This window comes from Ambystoma mexicanum, chromosome 6q (assembly GCF_040938575.1).
Source record: "Ambystoma mexicanum isolate Mex_15411 chromosome 6q, UKY_AmexF1_1, whole genome shotgun sequence".
In the NCBI taxonomy this organism is placed as follows: domain Eukaryota; kingdom Metazoa; phylum Chordata; class Amphibia; order Caudata; family Ambystomatidae; genus Ambystoma; species Ambystoma mexicanum.
In genome coordinates, this window is record NC_090937.1 from 487,948,033 (window position 1) to 487,961,220 (window position 13,188).

The 13,188-nt window shown below is 47.3% G+C and overlaps 1 protein-coding gene across 5 annotated transcripts in view; it reads left to right on the forward strand.

Moving 5' to 3' along the window:
• The window catches only part of CENPE (centromere protein E), a 2,471,681-nt gene that overhangs the window by 2,435,183 nt on the left and 23,310 nt on the right, over positions 1 to 13,188 (forward strand). The window lies entirely within an intron of this gene.

The following is a 13,188-nucleotide window of genomic DNA, read 5'->3' on the forward strand; positions in this document are numbered from 1 at the left end:
ACACAAAATCACATCAATATCATATAAGAAACAACCATTAAAAAAACCACATTTCATGACAAGTTCCCAATCAGATGCTTTCTAATATAAAGTGCTATTTAGAGGTATGATAAAATGGTCCACCCAACACGTGGGGAATCGGCCCATAATTTAAAAAAATCAATGCGGGTCGATATTGCACAAAACCCAATTCACGTAACAATGGGCGTAACAGAGAGCCTCTAAAATTCTGGTCAGAAAAATAAAAAATGGGCAAGATCCTCATATGGGGCGTCGCACAGAGAGCTAGACTGATTGCTATTCTCCCCTGACCAATAAGCCACCACTGCCCTCAACAAAATACAGTCAAACCTTGCCATTGTTATAATAACTTGGTCCGCTTGTGACTCAGCCCATAATAAATATTTCTGTATGACAGGAGACATAATGGTTATTAGCCTTCTATCCTTGGTTTTCAACAGCTCGAAACTCTCTCTCATTACGCCTGCATGGTCACGAAAGCGTGTCAATTCTTGCATCATCTATAGCTCCCAGTTCAGCGGTTATTTAGACACTTTTCTGGAATCAGAGGGCTCTGCATCAGCTCCACTCTACGCCTCTACATGCCCTGTGGCAGACATAAAGTCGGGCCCGTATGTATTGAGGCACTGCGCCCTGTGGCCTTATTTCCTTTTTTCCACGCACTCGATTTGCTTTGGAACACTGCTTAGCAAATCCTGCCCAATCCCTTTGTTAGGGAGAATTCTCTGTTTAGGCTGAATTTCCTAACCTAGTGAGTCCCCCAGCAGCTTTGCTGGATTTTTGGGGTTTATTTTTTTCTCCTGCCAAGAGTGAGACTCTTTTACCCTCACTCTTGGGCATGATTTGAGTGTGTTTCTTTGACTCTAGATGTGTTTAATGGGCTATGGGGTCTTTTACTCGATAGGGCTTCATGTGTTTTTGTGATGTGTGTTACGCAGCACCCTCAGTGCAGTAACACAGGGGTGTCATAGTGACCCCCCAGTATAGACTCCATACCCTGGGACTGACTACTGTCTCCCAGGGCATGTAAAGTCACCATTGACTTTACTAGTCTTAAATTCTGAACAGAACCAGTACAAACCATCATATTGTGGCCGTACTGGCTGCGGCAATTCAATTGCCCCGGGGTCTGTTAGTCGAGGGGGCACGTCTCCGTCCCCCCTGATCGAGTTTTGGCTGGTGGCAGTGGATACTACTTTTTATATTGTTATAATTTTTTATAGGGAACTTTTTGGGGCAAATCACTCTTAGACCTCCGCGACTTAAGATCTATACACCAAAGTTTGGTGGTGTCGCAATGGTGTGTGCAGAAGGAACGGAGACAATGAGTTCCCCCACTCCGATTGTGAAAATGAACTCGAGGGCTGCACACATCTCTTTACTGCGCCACAAATGGATTTCAAGAACTTGGACTCTTGGTCATATTGAGAATAAATTTATTAATAGCCCTTTTTTGATAACACGTGTTTCGGCACACTCCGAGTGCCTTCCTCAGATCAGGGCAATGTCTGTTTACCATCCACTGTTCTGTTCGCTACAGATAACGTGATTGGTAGCTGAGTCCCATCAAACTCCATATGTTTTCTGACAAGTTCAGTTTTACTGCATCACGCGTCGGGTAGAAACCAAGAGTCCAAGTTCTTGAAATCCACTTGTGGCGTAGTAAAGAGATGTGTGCAGCCCTCGAGTTTACTTTTTATATTGAACCGCGAATATTTCTCTATGGGATTTTCCCATTGTTCGAGGCTACTATCTTTATTTATTTAATTACGATAGCCTCGAACATACCGCCTGTTTATTCAATTAATATTAATTCTCCGGTTGGTATTTTTTGCCAAAACTCGGTTCTAAAATGGCGTTTGTGTTCTCTTCTGTGACTCCAACCCAAGTCGAGCCCTTTGTTCCACTTTATGGCGGGCTTCTCCACAGAAGCCCTCCAAAGTGATGCCACTCTGTCTGGGGTACTTAGGAGGGGTGGAGGGGGATTTAGGCACCCTGGACTGAGTTGCCTAGGCAACTCAAGTCGCACTCCGTCCTGATTGGCCCAAGTGGTGAGCCGGCCGGCTCACCACTTAGCATGTTTGAGTGACAGCTAGGCTGAGTGAATGGGGGTTTTCTGCATAAAAGCAGGGCTTTGGGGACTGGAACGTCAGAAGTCGCCACAGAACCTAAGAATCCGACGAGGGAGAAGCTAAGCCGACCTGCCACGACGACACCACCGGTGGAGCCCTGCTGGACCGTCTCACCACTTTTCTCAACGACAGAGGAGATCTCCCGCCGGAGAGTCTTCTTCCTTTGACTGGTGGGGATAACCAGTTTCACCGTCTTTTCGCCTTCCCGACGTATCTCGTGGCCGCCTTGCCTGTGGCAAGCACCCCAGCAACCGGGATACACGTTTTTCCACGACCGCGAATTAAAGGGTAATACCTTTAACCGGAAAACTCTGCGGCTGGTTTCTTCCCTGGCAGTGCAACGACCTTCATCTTTCCTCCAAGTCGAGATCTTTTCTTCCCCTGGACGACGACGAGACTTGCACCCACTGCCAGGAACAACTGCCACCGCTGGAGGATCCTTCCCACTTAAGGTACTGTGTCCCGCCTGGCTTCCCTTGCCACTGACTGTATGGGGTAGATTTAGCCCCCGGCTTTCGAACCTGGGTTAGCCTGGGACACCCTGGCTAAACTTTTCTGAGCCTCTCTAAACTCTTTTCGAACTCTCTGCAAGACTTTCTAAGCCTATTGTAACTGTGTGATCTTGGGCGCATTTGTGCTCTGCTCTCTCTAAGAGTGGGCCCAGCCTATGGACTTTGGCTCACAAGTGACTTTTGCTCTTCTGCCTTGCTAATGGTGTTCCTAAATCTTAGAGTGGTGTACCTTTCCATATTCTGTCTTTTTCCCTCCCTTTTTCATAAACTTATTGGAGTGCCATCTATAGTTAAGCGCTCACCTCTGTATGAAAATAAGTGGTGTTAACTAAGACTTATCTGATAAGGAATAAGGTTTGTATATATTATATTAGTAACTGTGTTTAGAATATTTTACAATAAGAGTGCTGGAGTGTTTCAAACAGTGTGTTTTTAAATAAATAATTATATACTTTGATACCAAAGCTCTGGTCAGTGTTTGTATTATTGTATCTGAGTGCCTATTGTGTATACTTTGCATACTGCCTAACTCTTCTTGAGGGAAGTCTGACTGCTCAACCACAGCTACCAGGTAAATCTGGGTGGTACAGACTGCTACCAAGTGGGTTTACTGCTAACACCTGTAGTCCTAAATCTTTTGCAGTGTTCCCTAAGGGAACTGCACAGGCTTCTGCCGAAGGCCTTTGGTTTCAAGCCCTGCGCTGACTGGTTCACACGTTCTGCTGGAACTGTCTGGGGGAATACCACAGCCCCACAACTGTGATTGGAGCCAATCTGTGCACCTGAAGCCCCTATGAGAAAGAGACTCCAAAGTCTTCACCTGTTTATACAAAGAACAAGCGTTGGCAATACCAATAGTTTGTCGTTTACTGCAGTTCTTTGCATTTTGCATTTATAGGCACCAGGGTGAAAGGGGGAGAGTGCCATTTTTAAAAGAGGATGTGATAAGGGGTGCAGATGTGCAATGGAATGAAAAGGGTATTAGAGCAACGGAGGAAGCCATTGATATAGAGGGTGCTGATTGTGAACAAGAGGAAATATGAGCGAGAAAGAGGGAGAGGGTAAGAAATAAAGTGAGCGTGTGAGAGGAAGGATGAGAGGGGATAGGGAGAGCGAGTAAGGTGGGTGGATGGGGAATAGAGAGGGTAGGGTGGGTGTGTGAGAATAAAGGCTCTAGGGTGGGTGTGGCTAGAGACAGGGTTAGGGTGTGTGGTGGGGGTAAAGAGAGGGGGTAGTGTTGAAAAGAGAAAGAGGGTTAGGATGGGTGGATGGGGTACAGAGAGGGGAAGGTGTGCATGGCAGTAGAGAGAGGGCAGTGTGGGTTGGTGGGGAAGAGAGATTGTGGGTGGGGTAAGGGTAGAGAGAGTGGGTGTATGGTGGGTGGGGTAACTAATGGGGGTATGTAGAGAGAGTGGTGTGGGTGAGAGTGGGGTTAGAGTGGGTGGATTGGGTTAGAGAGAGTGGGGGTACAGAGTTTGGGCTAGGGTGGGTGGGGTAGAAAGAACGGGGCTAGGGTCAGTGAGGGGTTTGGGGGCTGGATTGGGTGTAGGTTGGGTGGGGGTGGAGAGAATTTGGGGTAGGGGCAGGGAATGTGGTAGGGTGAGTGGCAGTAGAGAGAGTGGAAGTAGGTTGGGTTGGGATAGCGAGAGTGGGAGCCGGTTTGGTGGGTGGGGGTAGAGTGAGTTGGGGTAGAGCACGCGCAGGGGTAGGTGGGTCAGGGTAGGATGGGATAGTGGGTGTAGAGTGTGGGTGGGGGTAGAGAGAGTGGGTTGGTGGGAGTAGAGAGAGTGTAGGGTGGGTGAGTTGTGGTTAGAGAGTGGGGTAGGGTGGGTGGTAGAGAAAGTGGGGGTAGGTTGGGTGGGAGTGAGAGAATGGGGTATGGGTAAGGTGGGAGGGGTAGAAAGTGGGGGTATTGGGGGTAGGTTGAGGGGGTGTGGTAGAGAGAGTGGGGATAGGTATGGTGGGTGGGGGTAGACACTTGGGGTAGTGTCTACCCCAACTCTCTCTACCCCCACAGGGCGGGTGGGGGAGACAGTGTGGGTAGGGTGGATGGGTGTAGACAAAATATGGATATTTCTTTTGACAGCTAAAATCTTCATCTGTAGCTCCTGAAATAAAAACATATTGCTAGTTTGGAGAAAATGGCCAAATATATCCACAATAAAAATAAAACCAATTGGGAAATGCCTGAAAAAACAGCAGTTCACTTCAGTTAGCAAAATACAATCACCATATTTTGCAATCCAAAAGAAAGTTGCATCCTTTTGGTTAAAAGATAAAATGCCACGGAATATGCGTGTGGCAGAATTACCTGCAGATTTTAAAAGGCGATTAGAAACAGTTATGAATTTATTTTAACCAGCATGACAACTGGGGCAAAACAATAGCATGAAGGCGGTCCGTGGGGAAAAACCTACACAAGCAGGACCATGGATTGGCATATTTCCCAATGTTTACTTTGTGAAATTAATAAAGCACTAACATTAAACATGAGTTTTATTCAGCTATTGAAGTATAGTAGTTGGCCACTAGTTACTAAACACTCCTCTGGTAACCGAGCACAAGTATAACTGCCAAGAATCGAATTTGCTGGGAGCTGGTACGCTCCAGGTTTAGCCTCGAAGGCCCTGGATAGGTCAAAGCTCGATACCAAAAGCTAGTAGGAGCTGAGTTACACTATTCAAGCCAGCTCTGTGTATTTAGGAATGGAGCCAAGTAGCCAGAGTCAGGGATTTTGGATGGAGGCGTGAACATGGTCAGGTCACCCCCACCACGCTTCCTGAACAGTATGGCTGTAAACAGCGCTGTGCGTGGGTTTATGCAATCATCCCTAGCCAAACAACAATCAGCTGAGTCCACAACACGCTGTGACACAGTGTTATACAGAGTCTCACCTTCTGATAGTAGGCGCGACCGGTGTTATCCTACTGCAGGCTTCAGGCTCGCAGTAGACTGCACCTGCGCCGCTCTGTGCCAATCCGCTAATCTATAGTAAATGACACTAGGACAAAATTAAATGAGTGGTTTGCTTCGATCCTATGGGCATATCATTGCAATACATGGCAAATGATGGCGCTACCCAACCATAAGATGTCAACAGCTGCCAAATGGTGAAGAGGACCTGGCATACTGTATGATGGCAAATGCCTATTCAGAAGCCAAAACGCTTGGCTCTGCATTGGTTGTTTCAATGGATTGCTTTTCTCCTGCAGATTCCTCATCTGATAGTCTCTCCAGCTTTGCTGCTTTTGAATTTTTTTGACAGGGGGCGTAGTGGACCTCGACTCTGCTGTCGACCATTGATCCATCTTGCTCAGTGTCTGGTCTTTGGCTCAGAACATGACATCAGGCGTCGTATAAGTAGCACGTCACTACGTCCCGATCGCTGTTCCTTTTTTCTGCGCGCTAACACGCTGCTTTAAGAACACAGAGCTAGTCTCTTGAACGTTTTGGTGAGAAAATGTAAACATTTTTAGAAATTCCTTGATGCGAGATGTCGGTCGCACGAGTGTCACGTTTCAAGTGGTGTACTGATTGTGGCACCCAGATGTCCCTAACCTACCCACACGAGTTGTGTCTCGGGACAGGTCATGTGGATTGACGGGTGTCCGTCATGCGCCAAGGTGCAGCCGAAATCACTTTGTTACTGAGCTTCTAAACTCGCTCTGGGTCGACCGCCCTCAAAATCTCAGATGCGCTAGACGGTTCGGTCCTCGGAGGGTGAAACAGAGGGTCATAACCCAGAAAAATACCAGCGGAAGAAGAAAAGGTCTCCCTGAAGGAGCCACTCTTCCTCGTCCTGAAAAAAGAAAAGGCACCATCGTCATGACTCTGAGTCGTCGACGGAAAGAGGTAAGCCGTCGGCAGGGTTTACCACCAGCCAGGAGTGTGGGGAATTTAAGTCCTCCATGCTTGAAATGTTGAAGCAGCATGCTGCAGTCGGCGCTCCTACCCCCATGCAGCATGCTTCGGAGCCAAGACCAGCGCTCGTCGTACCTGACGCCTTTAGTGCCCCGATACAAACTACGTTCGCGCAGATTAACCTTTCAAAGTGGAAAGAGGTTGTATGATAGCCGGATTATCCCTGTGCGTCCATGGATGTCGACGCTACGCCGTTTTGACCTCAGTCGACCCAGACATCCACCTTTACGTCACCAAAGGACAAGCCCTCGACGTCAAGAACGGCTGTCGACAAAGTCTTTACACCACAGCCCCGGTCTGAATTTTTCGGGGCAATGACTGGTATGTTCGGCGATCATGATGCCAACGACCAAGTTCTTGGGCTCGGGTGGGGTCCACTATTTTGAAGACCAGAGTAGACTACAGCAACTGGCTCAAGGTCTCCATTACACCAGTGGTCTGGACACATCACCAAACTTAGAGTTTCAACAGTCTCAGCCTTATCTCCATAATACGTCCAAATTTAGGGCTCTGGTGGAAAGGGTCATTGACACCCTGGGTTTACACTCAACAGTGGCACCCCTTCAAAGTTATGACTTCACTGACATCCTAGAAGGTCTGTCCTCTGACCGACATATGCCCTTGAACCCGGCCATTGCCGATCTGCTAACAACTCTATGGCAAACACCATGTTCCATTTCTCCCATCAGTTCCATCATTTCAGGGAAGTACAGGCCGCCTAGAGGAGAACCCTTATACCTCTCCTCTCACCCTTCACCAGAAGGGCTTGTTATTCTGGCTTCCTTGGCCTCAGACCTGAGTCGTCACAGATGCGTCCTTGGAGGGTTGGGGTGCTCACTGCAAGGATTTGCAGGTCAGTGGCTTCTGGTCAGCAATAGAAGCCACGTGACACATCAACAGGCTAGAATTACGTGCTATCAGGTTAGCCCTGAAAGAATTCGCCCTGTCTCTGCAGGAGAAACATATCCTCGTTCTGATGGACAACCCGGTGGCGATACACTACCTCACCAAGCAAGATGGAGTGCACTCCCGCCCCGTCTGCACGGAGGCGATGATGCTTTCATTCTGGTTGCTAGAGGACAAGGTCTCAGCAGTTCATGTGTTCACAGAGAACAACTTGGCGGATGCTCTGAGCAGGCAGAGCACGGTCTCACACGAGTGGGAGGTGTGCCAGGAAGTCCTAGAGGAGGTCTTCTCTCTCTAGGGTACACAAGCAGTGGATTTGTTCACAAAGGAGTCCAACAGGAAATGCAAATTGTTCAGCTCGAGGGAATTTCCAGTGAATGGTGCACTGGGGGACGCATTTCTGGTGAATTGGACCTTCCCTCTCCTATACGCGTTTCCTCAGACTCCCATCATTCCATCGGTTCTCCGGAGGTTGAAGAGGTTTCGAGCAACAATGATCTTGATCACCCCAGACCGGGCGAGGAGAACGTGGTACTCTGACCTCTTGGACCCCGGAATCCCTCAACCTACAGGCGTGGCTCTTGAGAGGATGAGATATGGTGTCTGGGACCTCTCTGAGGAAGTACTCACGGTGTTGCTGGCTGCACGCAGACCTTCTACAAGATATTTATACGCGTGCAGATAGAGAAGATTTGAGGCGTGGTGCAGGGAACGTGTCTCTTGCCCCACCCTGCAGTGATGGAGTTTCTGCTGTCAATGGCCTCTGCGGGCCTTCAGGTTACCACAGTCAAAGTATATTTGGCGGCCTTGTCTGTGTTTAAAAGATCACCGGTTCAAGGTTCATTTTTCATGATCCCGGTAATGGCACAATTCCTGAAAGGCCTTGGAAAAAAAAAATTCTGCCAACTCCTTTTGTTGTCCCAGATTAGGATCTTAATCTGGGCCTTACATTTCTGATGGCAGCTCCTTTTGAGCCTTTGCACTCTTACCCATTGCGGCTTCTCTCATTGCAAACAGCCTTCTTGGTGGCTATCACATCCGCTAGGCAGGTGAGTGAACTACAGGCCTTTTGCTGTAGGCCACCCTTACTACGCTTTTTCTGTGAAAATGTTTTGCTCAGGGTAAGGCCTGGTTTCCTTCCCAAGGTTGTGTCAGAATTTCATTTGTCACAATCCATCGACCTTCTGGTCTTCTATCCTCCTCGCCCTTCTAAACAGGAGGAACGAGTCCATCGGCTTGACCCTAAGAGGGCACTGAGTTACTATGTTGCCAGAACAGCTGATTTTAGGAGAGGTGACCAGCTCTTCGTGGCTTTTTACTTGGCCATTAAGGGCTTGCCCATAACAAAGCACACTTTATCCTGTTGGATAATCCTAGGACCCATTTCACAAGGGGGGTCTCCGCATCCACTGCATTGCAGAGGGGAGTCCCTGTCTGGAAGATTTGTGCGCTGCGACGTGGTTGTCTTTGCATACCTTCGCAAAGCTCTATAAGCCTGGATGTGGCTCACACATCTGTTGCACGTTTTGCCAGGCAGTTCTGCAGAATCTCTTCGATTGAGTTTCTGCCTGCCTCCTTCGTTACTGCTTTGGGAGTCTATCAGATGAGGAATCTGCAGGAGAAAAGCAGTCCATTGAAGGAGAAATTGCCTTACCGTAATGTTCTTTCTATGGATTCTTCTCCCGCAGATTCTTCATCTCCCCTTCCATCCGTCCTCGCTGGGAAAATCGGTGGTTGGTTCACATCTTTCTATTTCAAATAACGATGACTTGGAGATGGTCCTCTGTGTCCTGGTTTTCTGTCTTCCTGTTGCATCCTTAAATCAAAGCCTTTTTCTGACAATACTACTAGTGTTTCTTTTTCAATTGTTCCTCCTTCAGAGGTCTATAATTAATTGCTCTATTCTTTTAAGAAAGGGCTAATTAGCCAGCTTGTTCTCTCTGTTTCCTATGCAGCATGTGGTGCTCTGGAAAAAAGGGGAACTGAAATCGGGACATAGTGATGCGCTACTTATACGACGCCTGATGTCATGTCAGGAGCCGCCAAGCAAGACGTATCGAAGGTCAACGGCTGAGTCGCGGTTCACTACGCCCCTTGTCAAAAAATTCTGAAGTAGCAAAGCTGGAGGGAATAGCTATCAGATGAGGAATCTACGGGAGAAGCATCCATAGAAAGAACATTACGGTAAGGTCTTTTCTCCTTCTGTCTCAACACCAACTACGTGGAGCACTAGCTTACCAATGGAGAACCTACTGTGTCACCATGGGGCTCGCTTCTACAGGTGAAGTAAGCGCCAACTCTTCTACGGAGCTCTAAACTTATCAAGGTTTTAAAGTCAGTGCTTTTCAGGACTTATGATGATTGCCGTGGACAGAGTCAAAATAGAGATATGCAGTGGTCACAATTTAGAGCCCATGTTCTCACCCCGGAACATGCTTACATTTTTGGGGAAGTTTACAAAGCAGCAGCAAACTTACACAACTGAGTTTTAAAGTGCATTGTGTTTAACAGCGGGAAATGCATATTTCATAAAGGGCTCGCTTGGACTATATGATATGAATGGCAGACTCAGACATCATTTTAATTTTTTATTGCTCTGGTTAGGTTGTACCGACAGATTTTCCCTAAACACAATCAAGCCTTGTCAGTCCTTGTGCATCAACTTTGGAAATGTTTGGCCAAGACCATATATGGTAGATTGCCTACGCCTGTGTGTACGTCTAGATGTACCTCTGCCTGCTATGTGGGTGATAGGTGCACTATAGCTCTATGTGGTCCCTCCCACCCCCAATATGAGCAATGCTGGTGGCAATTCAGCAAAAGCTATGTCAAACTTTTGGTTCTGTGACTCCCAACTCAGGATTACATATCTTGGCATTTGAAAGATACATAGGTCCCAAGAGTCATCATTCCATCTGTACTTGCCAACTGCAACGTTGGAGTAAGTGTTGCAATTTCAAACATCAACTGGTAACAAGCAGAAGGTTTGAAAGTGCAGGGAAGAATGACAGCATCTTTTGCCAGTTTAGGCTTTTTGTATGTGTGTGTTGGCTTAACCCAGGTCTCTTCAAATTGTATCTTTTGACTATTTACTTGTGCAGTATATTCGAGGGTCTGCTGTTTGTAAGGGATATTGCTAATAGTTCTTCCTTCTGTGATGCCCACAGCCGCACGCGTTTCTACTTTCTTATATAGATATTCGGTAACTAACCTATAAGGCTCTACTCTAGGTTCTTTGACCAGATTTATCAGACTATGCTGCTGAACATGAAGTGCACATTTCCTTTCTAAATAGACAAGCCGCAGGGAACATCCCAATTTCTATTGACATTTGAATTACCTTGCTTCGCAATGGGTGCATGTCAATAATTGTTGAGGAGAATGTTCCTTCTAAGGCTAATTTCCCTCACCTAGTGAGTCCCGCAGCATCTCTGCTGGATTTCAGTTTATTTTTTCCACTTGGTAAGAGTGTGAGCTTTTTTCCCACTCTTACCTGTGTTTTGCCTTGTGTATTATTACTGTTTGTGTGATTCTGGGCTCTGGAGCACACCACTCCATGAGCCCCACTTTTTGTGTGTGTTAGCACAGGGTTGTCTTTTAGACTTTCCACTGACTCCATTTTTTCTGGGGCTGACTACTGTCCCCCAGAAACATATAAAGTTGCCATTAACTTTGTGTAGTCACTCTAAAACTACAGACCCAGTACACCCCATCTTACATGGAGTATTGGAAAGGGTTAACTCCTACCCATTTTTGTCTGTGCCTCTGAGCTTTGTTTTGCTCGCTTAACATTTAGACTTGGCTGGTGGCAGTGGTATCTACCCTAACTTTTCTACCATGATTATATTATATAAACGTGGTATTGTTCCAGGCTATTGTGGTAGCCTCGAACTTAAACCCACTTGCCCAAATACTTTTTATTTCGGCTCCGGTTGGGTTCAGTCGCCATTTCTTTTTGTTAAAATCCTTGTTGTGTTTTACTTTGCGCAGCAAACCAGGTTTGCCTTCTTTGTTCACCGTCATTTGGCGGGCTTCTGCAGAGAAGCCCTCCTCTTGGCACCTGGGTGTCTAGGTGGGCTGAATGTGAGGGAGGGGTGTAGTCCCCCCCCCTGCACAGGGTCTCCATGGAAACCCAAGTCGCACTTTGTCATGATTGGCTGAGGTGGTTGTCCGGGCCGGACAACCCCCCCGCTGGGTGATTGACAGCCAGGCTGTGTGAATGGGTGATTTTCGAAAAAAAAGGCAGGACTCTTGGGCTGGAAGTCAGTCGCCACTGCAACTGCAAGGAACTGAAGAGAAGCAGAGAAGAAGACGGCTGCTGCAACCCCGAGTCCCGGTGAAGCCCTGCTGCAGTCCTGAGCTATCTACCCTTCGACGACCAGAGAAGATCCAGGCCGGAGTCTTCTTCCCTTGAGCCTGGTAGGGTCAACCAGCTCATCTTCCACAGCCAGAGGATCCTCTTCGTGGTCAAAATCGCTACACCCTGCTCTAGTGGTCCGGATAGCCATCTGCAGAGCCTCTCCTGTTTTAAAGGAGCGTACCTTTTATTCACCGTCGCTGCTGCTGGCCTCATCCCTGGGCAGTGCAGATCGCTCCAGACATCCTCCTTCTTGTCACCACGACTGAAGCTCTAGGAACCGTGAGTCTGCAGGAAACTACCAGGAACAACTGCCGTGGCACCAGCTTCTTCAAGGAATAAGGTACTGTGTCCAAATTCGAGGAACTAGGGTGAACCCTTTTCTCCTCACTAAAGGCTTGTCCTTTTCTTCCTTCCCTCTTATAACTTTTGCCTCCTTTTCTGACAATATCGAAGTACTGCTGGCAACCTTGAATTGTGAACTGACTGTGTGATCCTCGACAACAGGAACCCTGTTCCACCTAACACTGCCGCAGGCCTACTGACTTTTATCTTTGGGTTAGAAAGCGTTCTCTGATTCTGTCTGCCTTGACAAAAGTATTGCCTATGATTTTTGCCCCCAACTCTCTTGTGGTAACTCAGGTGCTAAGTGTGTTTTTACCCCGGTAACATTTCTTCCCACGGATATGCGTATCTTTAATAAGACCGAACTGTCATTACTGTCAAAAAGTGATCGCATATGTATTCCCGGTAACGTCTTTTGTTTCATAACACCGGGCTGTCAAATCATAAGGTACTTACCTTGAGTTGTTCTGCACAAGGGGAATTGGTTGTGTGTAGTGTATGTGAAGTGTGGTTTTATTTGACTAGAAGTGAAGTGTTTTCTGAACAGATGGTTTAAAAATAAATGTACTTATATTTTTTAACCAGAAACCTTAAGTCAGTGTTTGCTTGGATCACAGTAATTGTAGTCTTTTGTGTAATCTCTACTACTGCTCATTTGCTCTTGAGATAAGTCTGGCTGCTCAGTCACTGCTACCGCTCTTTCTGTGTAGGGCGGGCTTGTGCCAAAGGTGAACTTGTATTACCACTTGTAGTCTTAACTCTGCAGTCTTAACTACGGTACCGGCAAGCTTACTGGTACCATAGTTACCGGACCGGCAAACATGTAATGAGGCCATTTGGCTTCCCCCGAATTGGAGCTGTCCCAAGAAGTACTGGAGATCTTTGCTTATTGCGGTAGTCAAGTGTACCTCATCAATTCCAGTGTCAACAGGAAGTAAGAGTTGTTCTGCTCCAGGGAATTTCCTCAGCAGCGAGCTCTAAGGGACACTCTGAT